This window comes from Canis aureus, chromosome 12 (assembly GCF_053574225.1).
Source record: "Canis aureus isolate CA01 chromosome 12, VMU_Caureus_v.1.0, whole genome shotgun sequence".
Taxonomy (NCBI): Eukaryota; Metazoa; Chordata; class Mammalia; order Carnivora; family Canidae; genus Canis; species Canis aureus.
The window spans coordinates 64,766,515-64,778,173 of record NC_135622.1 but is presented as its reverse complement, the minus strand read 5'-3'; the positions used below and the strand labels follow the sequence as shown (position 1 = coordinate 64,778,173).

The window sequence follows — 11,659 nt, the reverse complement described above, 5'->3', positions numbered from 1 at the left end:
TATGGAAATGCAAAGGACCTGGAACAGCCCAAATACTTTCGATGAGGAAGAAGAAAAAAGAGGAATTCTCCTACCAAAGTGCAAGGCTTACTAAAAATCCACAGTAATAAAGACAGTGTGGTGTAGACAATTCCATCAATGCAACAACAGGTGGCTGGCTCGGAAAGACACCCAGGTAGATGATAAATTGATTTTTGACAAATTTCTAGAGAAACTAAGTGGAGAAAGGGTGTTTTTAAAAATGATGTTGGAAAAACAGAATGAATAAATGGAAATAGCCAATCACTTCTATCCCTACCTCTCACTACAGACATAAACAGATTACGGTTCATATGCCAAATAAAAGCTAAACCTATAAAGCTCCTTGAACAAAGCACAAGGGAATATTCTGCAGCCTTCCTAAAGAGAAAAAAAAAAAAAAAAAGAAGAAGCAGCAGCACTGGCCCCTAAAGAACAAATTGGAAAATCAGACTGCACCAAAATGTTAAGACCTTTCTGTGAAGCGTATTATTAAGAAAATACAAAGGCGAGTCATAGAATGGGGGAAGATACTCATAATACATCTGACAGAGACTTATCAATAATATATAAACGACTCAAATGAGTCGATAAAAAGTAGAAGACCAAATAAAAATGGTTCAGTGATTCAGGCTCCGGTTCTCCTAATGAAGACGCACGTAAACTCCATAGAAACACGCAAAGGCGCTCAAGAATGTTGGATCTCAGGGAATGTCGATTAATCTCAGGATGCGATATTGCAATTTGCTAAAAGCAAACGTTTAAACACCAAATCTGGGGGTGGGAGGTGGTGGTCGGAGGGCAACCTGACCTTTCACATGTTGCCAAGGCAGCGAGAAGCGGCTCGGTGACTTTGAAACACTCTGGCAGGTTCTCGGAAGGTAAAGATGCACCTGCTGGGGCCTCGGGGGGCCGCGCTGACGTTTAGCCAAGATGCAGGGGAGAGTCTGTCCACAGAGGAGCTTGCCCGAGAACGTCCAGTAGCTTCTCTCACGGCCCCGAAGGCTGCAGGCGATCCACGCAGCCACCAGCAGGAAAACAGGTCTTAGGGCGACAGGCGCGCTCACAGGACCGGGAGCACCCCGCGGTGAAGGAGGCGCCCCGCCATTCAGGCGGAGCGTGGGCCGGGCCGGGCCCCATGGCTCGGGCACCTGCTTGGGACCCCGTGTTGCCTTGTCCCTTCGCAGAGACCGCGAACGGGCAAGCGCGTGATGAGGCCAGACCCGGGCCAGTGTGCAGCGCTGGTAGGACTGACACAGCTCTTGGGGTGATGGGGCTGTTTCTGTGTCTCGACTGGTGTGCTGCGTGGGAATGGTGGCCCCGAAGACATGGGTCCTGAGCCCTGGGCCTGTGTGGGTCCTTGGACTGGGGAGAGGGACTCTGCAAATGTGATCAAGTGGTGATGCCCAAACACAGAGACGCTGGGTCGGTGCGTCCTGCAAGAGGCCGGAAGGCGGGAGGGACGGGGGGCAGGGAGAAGGGGAGACACGTGGGGGACAGCCTCGGAGCTGGGGACGCCAGGGCATCCACCGCCCGCCCGACACCGGGACTCCGGGGCCGCGGGATTCCTCCTGGGGGGAGGTGAGCCCTGGGGGGCCCTGCACGGAGCATCCCGGCGTGGCAGGGACCCAGCAAACCCAGGAAGGCCGCAGGGCCGCACTCGCTGGGGGTCGGCGGGGGGGGGAGTTCTGAGGGCGGTAAGATGCTGCAGGGGCCCAGGCGTCACCTGTGTCTGCCCGAGCCGCAGAAGGAACACCACCAGTCTGAACCAGAACAGACACTAGGCTCCGGGCCTGTTGATGTGTCTGCGTGGGTCCATCCCTGGAAACAAATGTGCCCTGGCGGGGGGTCCGGGTGTGGGCTCTGGGGGCACGGGGTGAATGAGGCCCCACCAGGCCTCCCTCCCACTTGTGCCCTGAACCTAAAACTGCTCTAAAAACTCGTCTTTCAACGATGTACCTGTAAGGTCTGCGGTTCTGACTGCATGGAAATTTTACCTCAATTTACAAACCCTCAAAACAACAATAAAACAAACAAAAAGAAGGAGAAATGCACCCCACGGCTAGACACACGCACGCACGAATGCTCGCACCGGAGGAGACCTGGGCCCACCCTCCGCGGAGCCTTATCAAGGCAAAGACGGGCTCAAGAGAACCTGTCAGGTCTCCGGACTGTCCTTCTAAATCCACGCGACACGGTCGCTTTTGCGGACTGCGCGGCCCTACTAGTTTTGATCCCACTTTCCTCTGACTGGTGAAGCCTCTGCCCCCAGTAAACCGGGGTCACCCCTGCTCCGCCTCGTCCCTCCCCGGCCCCCCTTCATTCCACTGCGGCCCAGGGTCCCCCATTAGCCTACGGAGAAGAAGCAGAGACAGAGGAGAGCAAGGAGAGGAGAGGCCACGGGCCCGGGAAGAGCAGATTCCATCAGCGTGGGGGCCCCGGGGGGGCAGAGGGAAGGGGGTGCTCCAGGACCTTGGGAAACGGGGTCCCTCTTCCTGTCGTTAAGCAGGGAGCAAACTATGCACGGATCAGTGGTGAGAAGGCCCAGGGAGCAGGAGCAGCCCGGGAACCCAGGACCACCTAGGGGTGCACAGAGGTGGTCAGGGTCACCCGAGAAGGATGGGTGCACAGAGGTGCTCAGGGTCACCCCAACAAGGACAGGGGTGCACAGAGGTGCTCAGGGTCACCCCGAGAAGGATGGGGTGCACTGGGTACCCTGTAGTGCCCACTCGAAGGCTGAGATGTGGGGAAAGGAGGTGCCGGGAGCAGCTAAAGTGCAGGTACTTTGCAGGCGAGAAGGAAGGTTGAGCATCGTGAGGTGCCCACCTGGGCCGTCCCTGGGGGTGCAAATAAAAGGGTGGCCTGTGCCTGAGTCAAGGTGCAGAGGGGACCCCGAGGGCCACAGCCCGGGGCACATCCGTTCCCCGCGGCCGCCGGGTCTGGGTGATACTGGCGCTGGGTCTGTGCTCGGAAGCCGCCCCCCAGGTGTGCCCTCCCCCGTCTCCGCCCCAGGCCCCTCTTCCTGTGGGGGTGGCCCCTGTCTCTTTCATTCACAATTTGCTGTTAAGTGTCCTTGTCTACATTTCCAAATTTAATAAGAAAAGGTTTAAAATAGTCTCTGCACAGTGAAAACCAGAAAGGACTATAAAAGGTTAAAAATAACTTTGAACATGTTTAAAAATATAATTGCTTGGGATCCACAATCTGCGGCTCTCAGCTGGCTCTGCCGAATGCCAGCGCTTGGGCTCCGGGGCTCACGTCCCTTCATTGACTCTCAGGGCCCGGAGGCCACGCACGCGTGTCGCCCACCCCGGAGTCACAGCGTCACCAGTCCGCGCACGGTTCTGCGGCGGGGTCGGCACTGGGAGCTCGGCCCGGGGCCGTGTTCTGAATCCCCTTCTTTATGCATTTTGGGTCTTGTGTGAAATTAAGTAGTTTCTCACTTTATTTCCCCCGAGGCAGGCCGAGCGTCCAGGTCCTCCTGTTGGCAGCATCTCCCGGGCCCGGCTCGAGGGCAAAGCCCAGCTGTGCCATCGCAGGAGGCGCCAGCCGTCACGCCGTCCCCACCCTCCGTCCCCACCCTCTCCCACTACACCCGTCCTCCCTGCAGAGGTCGAACTCGGGCTTTTCCCTTCGTTGGCGAGAGAGGCCGCAGGCTCCCTCTCATGACACTGGACGGAGGACCTGGGTATGGCTGCAGCGTCGCCTGGACAGTAGCCTTACGGTTCATGACAGGCTGCCTAGGTGTCCGGCATCTTGGCTCCGAGAGGGACAGCGCAGGCAGGCGCGTGTCCCCCTGGCTCGTCTGGAGGTGCCTGCCGAGGAGCAACGAGCCCTTCAGCAGCCATGAGGAAGCCCAGGCTCAGCCTCTGAACGGGTCGGGCTGGGTCCAGGCGGGGACGATGGGTGCTCTGGGTTCAGTACTTGTCTCTTACCTGCGGGAGAACCGCAGGCGTATTATCAGGGAAGGTGGGGAACAGACGGACAACAAGCAAACACGCAGATTGGACGACGTTGCGCGCAGAAGAAAGCAAAATGATCAAAACCATCCTGAGGGAGGTCAGAGGTAGTGTCCGGTGAGAACAAGACGGTCTTAGAAACATTCAGAGGACGACAACACACCCTTGGATCCTGAATGTATTTCTCTATATAAAACAAAAGGTTAAGTCCGTAAAAGAGCCGGATGGTACCGTTGAGGAAATCTTTGGAATTTTAAGGCAAAGAGATGGAAAAGCCGACAGAGAAACTTAAGGTTCCGATGAGTCCCGGAGGCTCACTCGTATCATTAAATCAGAATTCTAGAATGAGAAGGCAGAGGAATTAGAGAGAAGGAAGTAACTGAATTGGTTACAGAGCGAAGTTCCAGAACCAGGAGATACGACTTTCCCGTTTGACAGAAAAAACCGAGGGCCCAGCACATTGGGGGGAGGAAATCTAGCCAACCTGGAGCCCTGGAAAGTTCCAGAACAGTGGTGAGCTGAGGACCAGGAGCACGAGGGGCCGGCCATGGAACCACGTACATTCCGCGAAGCAGCCCTGGCCCGGGAAGGAGAGCCAGCTTTTCACAGGGGATGATTTTCGAGGGGAAGTGCCACACGGAGCCAAATACCCGAACGGGGGACGGAAGACGGGGATCTTCGGATGTTATCAAACGTGTTCAAAGGTCTGTGCCTCCCAAATGCCCTTTCCAGGGGAGCCCCTGGCACATTCCCGTCGCCAAACTGGATGGGCCGGCAGGAAGGCCGCGGGGATGCAGGGGTGGGGGGAGGCATCCCCTGAGCGGTGGGCACGGCCGTGCTGGTGGCGTCTGTGTATCCGACGAGAGGGAACCCCGCGTCGGGTTGTGTCCCCAAGACTCAACCTGGTGTGTGTCTGAAAGCCTCGAGAGGAGACTCAGTATTGCATTGCTCAAGTAACAACCCGATAGAATACAAGGCAGTTATTAACTCTAGAAACATCGAAATCTTCTTTTAAAAGACAGATTTAGAGTCTGTCGTATGTGTCGCGTCAGTTGAATGTGCAGTCACAAAACCGTGAACACCACATCCCAATGTGGCCTGCAGTATAGACAGATCCTGGGGGAGGACGGGGGTTTACGGTACGTTCCGGAGGGGAGACGGGGCGAGTCGTGGGAAAGCAAGGCAACACGTGGGACGTGGAAACTTCAAGAGTGCACACTGACCCGTGACACGGGGACGTGGAGCCCCTGCAGAGCATGTGAGCCGGAAGGGAAAAGCCTCTGCCTCCTGAACAACCTCCATGAAGATAACGGGCAAAACGGGCAACACGGACAGTTCACGCAGACAAGACAGAGATGCAGCTGGTGGAGCTGCTGGGACCCGACGCCAGGGCCCTTCCCCGGGAGCCCCGGCCTCGCTCCCCGGAACGCCGCACGGCACTTGGGCGCTCTCCTCGGGGGCCGTTTAAGCAGTAAAATCTCCAACAAAACCCACAAAAAAATGCCAAGATTGGACACTGCCTGTGCTGTAAACACACACTGTCCCCGGACAGGCCCGACGCCGGAAGGCAGGGGCAGCCTGGGGCTCGGCTTGGACGTGGGCCTCGCTGTGCGGATCTGCACGTAGCCCTGCAGCAAGGGCTGAAGGAGGGACTTCCGGTTGTGAATAAATTCTGGTGAGTGGGTGAATTCACGAATGCTTTGTAATAGGTTTTAAAATTGGGAAGTGTGAGTCCTCCTACCTTGTTTTTCCTTTTCAGGGTTGTTTCGGCTATTTTGGGGGTTCCTTACAATTTCATAAGAATCTCAGAATCACCTTTTTCCATTTCTGCAAAAAAAAAAGGGGGGTCATGAGGATCTGGAATGGGGCTGCTCAAACCCACAGATCCCTTGCCATATTCGTAATATTGAGTCCTCCGGTCTGTGGAATGGGAGGTCTTTCCATTCGTGGACGCCTCCTTTAATTTCTTTCAAGCAATGTTTTGTAGTTTCAGTGCCCAAGTATTTTACTTCTTTGGCTCAGTTTCTTTCACGCATTTTATTCATTGGGACTCGATTGTAAATGGAATTGCTTTCTCCATTTCCTTTCAGATTATTTAATGCTGGTGTGCAAAAACACAACTGATTTTTTTTTCTGTTAACCTCGTACCCTGCAATCTCGCTGGATTTGCTCTAATAATTAGCTTTTGATGTGCATTCTATACGATTTTCTTTTTTTTTTAAGCTTTTATTTACTTATTTATTTGAGAGAGTGAGAGGTAGAAGCAAGTGAGAGAGAGAAAGAGTGTGCATGAGTGGGGGTAAGAGGGGCGGGGAGGGGGAGGGAGAAGCAGCCTGTCCACTAAGCTGGAGGGAGCCGGGTGTGGGGCTGGGCTCCTGCCCTGAGCCAAGGCAGATGCTCAACCAGTTGAGCCACCCAGGCGCCCCTACAGGATCTTCTATTTATAGAACATGTCATCTGCAAACAGAGATAGTTTTACCTCTTTCCTTCCAATTCGAATGGCTTTTATTTCTTTTTCTTGCATAATTGCTTTGGCTAGGACTACAGCACAGCAGTGTGAAAGTGGGCATCCTGGTTTGTTCTGGTTTTAGACGGAGAGATTTGGTCTTTCACCAACAATTGTGAAGCTAGCTGTGGTTTTTTCAGTTGCCCTTTATCCTGTTAAAGGCGTTCTCTGCCATTCCCAGTTTGCTGAGTATTTTTTAGCGATGATGAAAGGATGTCGAATTTTAGCAGATGCTTTTTCTGTGTCTATCGAGACAATCACGCGGGTGCGTGCAGTTTGCTTCGCCCTATCAATGTGTTGTAATTCGTGATTGATTTTCTTGCATCGCTGGGATAGATTCTACTTCATCCAATCCTTGCGTCACGTATAACCCTTCCCGTGTGCCAGGGTTTGGCACGCCGGAAGGCACTGCTACTCCGTAATGTTCACGCCTTTGTCAGGTCACTGAGCTTGAGCTTTATCTGATGAGTCCAGGTCAAGGCCAAAACCCGGAGCTATCTTAACTGTTAGTTAATAACTGCTGGGTATAGCTTTGCTAGTTGGACATTTCAGAGAAGTGGAAATTAATCACATTAAAGTTAGCATACGAAAAATAGATTTCTGTTTCTAGGACTTTTTTTCAGTTCCATAATAGATTTTTAACTATACCGCGTCAGCAAGTCTGTGATCCTGCAGTGAATTCACACCAAATTTATCCAAGTTTAAAAAATAAGAATACTAAAACATTTGTCATTGTTATCGAACCTCATATTTAGAACATAGGGATGTGTGAAATCTGATTTTTTTTAATCTGATTTCATACAACATCAATATCTCTCCCTTTCTCTCTCTCTCTCTCTCTCTTTTATTTTTTTACCAATAGTGATTTATAATAAAATTTAACTTTGAAATATTTTTCTCTAGATAAATAGTTCCTAAGCATTACTGTTTTTGTTTGGTGTGTATCAAAGGCATAACTTATTGACTCACCATGGACTCCTGCATTTTCTCTATAATATTGTCTTCAGCTATTGAGTTAATTTTCTTTCTGTTAGTTCTTATTTTTCGTTTGAATTACAAAAGTAATAATTTTCTATAGTTATGTCTCAGTAATATAGTTTTTACCAAAAATGGTATAATTCTGGAGATAGTTGCTACATTTTCCCAAGATACTCTTTAAAAACTCATGATACGTGTATATGAAGTTATGTCCATTTTTACAAAACTCATGTCTTTTCTCTGCTCATTTGCTTTTGGAGATATTAGAGTGTAGAATTCTTATTTCACATTTAAAAAGTGACCTCTCTGGGAATCCCTGGGTGGCTCAGTGGTTTAGCTCCTGCCTTCAGCCCAGGGACTGATCCTGGAGTCCCGGGATTGAGTCCCACGTCCGGCTCCCTACATGGAGCCTGCTTCTCCCTCTGCCTGTATCTCTGCCTCTCTCTCTCTCTGTCTTTCATGAACAAATAAATAAATAAATAAAATCTTTTTTTTTTTTAAAGTGATCTCTTCCACTAAAAGATGAAAATCCAAGACTTTTAAATTTTTTATATTTTAGATAATCATCATTAAAAATTGACTTATTGTAGCATACAACTGTTGCTATTAAGATAACTCTAATAATTAAAATTAATATATATTTATAGCAGTCTGTTTTTAACCCCCTTTTTGGTGTTAGCACAGTGTATTGCAGATGACGGTTACTGTCGTGACTGCAAGAGCGTGGGCTCCATCAGGCCTGGGGTCGGTGGGCCGGCCGGTGCAGGGCTGCATGGGCGAGTCCCCTCCTTCCTCCTGTTGTCCCTTCTCCTTCTGGTCTCCTTTCCTTGCTTCTTGTCTTGTTTGTTTCTCTTCGTTTCTCCTGTTTTCCCCTTCTTCCTTCCTTCCTTCCTTTTTTCTTTTTTTCACTCACATTTGTTGAATAAAGAAGCATATAGCCTTAAGTAGTGATTTTATATCGCATCCATCCATCCATCTCATCCATGAGATGATCCATCTCATCTCATCTAACATAATTTAAAGTATGTGTGTGACCATATCCTGAAATGCTATATTATCTGCCTGCTGGATTAAGTTGAGTTAAGAACTCTAAAAGTTCTGCAGTGCCTCGAGGTCATTGCAGATATTGCTTGAAATACTTCCCTTTTCACAATACCTATGTACTCCTTATATAGTATTTTGCAAAGAAAAAAATTAACATAATTGAGAATACAATGGAAGCACTTCGATAATTCTGATTTGTTACCAGAGGAAAATGTGATGCTGCTTTACATTTCTGGTTACATCACTCTTAGGTTGACTATTGTTTTGACAGCTGAGGTAAGGCTGCCTTGGTATCAGAAGACACTAAAAGCAGTTTATATCCAAGAGGGCACTGAGGGTGGGATGGGCACCCCCAAACAGCAGGTAATTCTGCAGCTTCCCTAGAAGTGAGTCACAGCCAGCAGCAGCACTTGTTCAGGACATCTCCTTTGGTCACCAGGACCCTGCGTGCTGCACACTTGACCTGCATGAGCTGCTCGGGGCCTGGGAGACCTTGCTCTTCTCCAGCAAGTTGCTTGCGAGGAAAGGAAGTCCCTGAATCCACACGCCGGTGTCAGCGGCTGGGTGTCAGATCCCACAGATCTGCTGCCCCCTCACCCCGATCCCTTTCTCCAAGGGCGCAGGCTCGGAGGCTCCATTGCTTCATCAGGCGCAATTTACCAAAGCGGTAAAAAAACACACCGCCCGCCCGTATGTCCCTGAAACAAGATGAAAGTTCTTCATGAAAATGCTCTGCAAACGTGGGGTCTGTAGTCCCGGAGCAAGTATCCAGGTTTCATCCCTCATATCTAAGCAGGGAAGAATCTTTCTCCAAGCCTGGTTGAGGGAGAGAAATTACCTGATTCATCGGGAATATAATGATTCCCTTTGAAGAGCAGATTTTACTTGCAGTCTGACAGGACAGTAGAGGATGGAGCGGGGGAAGGAGAACAGAGAGGAAGCCGGCGACTGGACTCACCAGCTGGCCTTCATCACTGGTCAGTGTCTAAGGAATTTAAATATATTTAAATGCAGGGAACACAGGAGATCCCTGGGGGGCTCAGCGGTTGGGCACCTGCCTCCAGCCCAGGCCGTGATCCTGGGGTCCCGGAATCGAGTCCCGCGTTGGGCTCCCTGCACGGAGCCTGCTTCTCCCTCTGCCTGGGTCTCTGCCTCTCTCTGTGTCTCTCATGAATAAATAAATACAATCTTTAAAATAAATAAGTAAATAAATAAATAAAATAAAAAACAGCACTTAAAAAAAATCTAACCCTTCCGTGGTCAAACAATGCCAACTACCAGTTATAAAATAAGTAAGTCCGAAAAGATCTTAAAAGTTCTCATCACAAGAGAAGGTGTGTAACCGTGAGGAATGGATGGTAACCACACCTGCTGGAGGGGTCATTTGGCAACACCTGCACCCATCAAACAATTATGTTGTCCATCCGGAGCTAGCACAAAGCAGTATGTCAATTATATCTAAATAAATAAAATGTTAGAGATTCCTTGGTCTTTCACTTACGCTTAATGCTTTTAAATTCATGTTACTTCTTGGAAGACACCAGATGATGAGTATTTGTATGTCTTGAGTCTGTTCTTAGCACGATCCCTTTATTTGTTCATCGGTTGCTGTTCCATCGTAATACTTTCTCAATCCTTAAAACTTTAAAATACATTTTAATGTCAGTTATCCAAGTGTCAACTTATTGTACTTTAAATATGCTTTTAGAATGAATTTTTCTCTCTTTCTGTAAATGAGCTTAGGTTTGTTCTGTCAGATTATATGGGAAGAATTGATATCCTTGTCGTATTTTGTTTTAATTTGAGACCTCTCTCCATTTATCCAGGTCTTCGAGAGTTTTCCCCCATCCACCAATGACGGTCCTCCATACAGATCCTCACGTGGATGCATGTGCAGTCCTGCGTACTGTATACTTTTGTTGCAGTCATTAAAAGATTCTTTTCCATCATACTTTTTGATACCAGCCCTGAGATTTCTCACATTTACCCGTGTCTGACCACCGTATCTCATTACTAATTTCCAACACGCTCCCTTGGGCTTTGTAGGTAAATAATCTCAAGACCTTCTTGAGTAAATGTAAGGATTGGACATAATTTTTGTCATCACCTTGGCACAGAGGCCAGAATATACATTTCATTGTAGCTGTTATTTACACTAAGTAATTGTGATAATATTGGGCATTTTAAGGAAAAAAGGATCCTTGCTTATTTGTTTTTTAAGAATGAATTTCTTGTATTAGTCCGACATTAAGTTTTTCCATGATGGTTTGCAACTGATTTTTTTAAACCCAATTTTTATATAAACAGAAGATTTTTCCCCATAAGTAGATGCTGGATTTTATTATAAAGCAGTTTTATGATCTCTATAAATAATGTTTTTCTTTGGTCAAGGGTTGTGATGAATTTTGAGGATGCATATATTAGTATTAAACTATCCTTACATTTTTATGTAAATACTGCTTCATCAAAATGTGTGATTATATTAACATACCTGGTACTAAATTAGTAAATACATTATATATAGGGTTTATGTCTCTAGGATGGAAAACACTCTTCATAATGTTTTCTAATGAAGTGATTTTGCACTTTCTTTTATATCATAAATGGCTTTTGAAAAATAATTATTTTTGCTTATTTTTAAAGAATTAGCATTTGAATCATATACTTTGTCATTTTTCTGTCTTCTAATTCTTTTTTTTGTTTTATTTTTCAAATGCTGTCCTCACTCTGTGTCATAATTCATTAATTGCATGCTTAAAGCTAATAATAAAATATTATTGACTAGTATTTTAGGCGCTATTTATTGACGGTGTAATTATACTACTGGCTATTTGTATTAAAGTCATTTTAGCCTGTGTTCCTGTAATAGTCACACTCAACTTGACAACGTTCTATTCTTAAAACCTATTTGTTTTTTTAAAACAAATATTTAAAACCCATTGTTTAAAACTAAGTGTCAGGGCAGTCCTGGTGGCTCAGCAGTTTAGCGCCGCCTTCAGCCCAGGGCGTGATCCTGGGGTCCCAAGATCGAGTCCCCCATCGGGCTCCCTGCATGGAGCCTGCTTCTCCCTCTGCCTGTGTCTCTGCCTCTCTCTCTGTGTCTCTCATGAATAAATGAATTAAAAAAAATAAAAATAAATAAAAATAAAACTAG

At 47.8% G+C, this 11,659-nt stretch overlaps 1 long non-coding RNA gene across 1 annotated transcript; it reads left to right on the top strand.

The window, feature by feature from the left end:
* The first annotated feature begins 4,321 nt into the window (after positions 1-4,321).
* LOC144281352 (uncharacterized) lies at positions 4,322-10,456 on the top strand. The gene is made up of 2 exons (XR_013349940.1): positions 4,322-4,681; positions 10,332-10,456. It is a non-coding gene; the product is annotated as an uncharacterized LOC144281352 (long non-coding RNA).
* Positions 10,457-11,659: the final 1,203 nt, after the last annotated feature.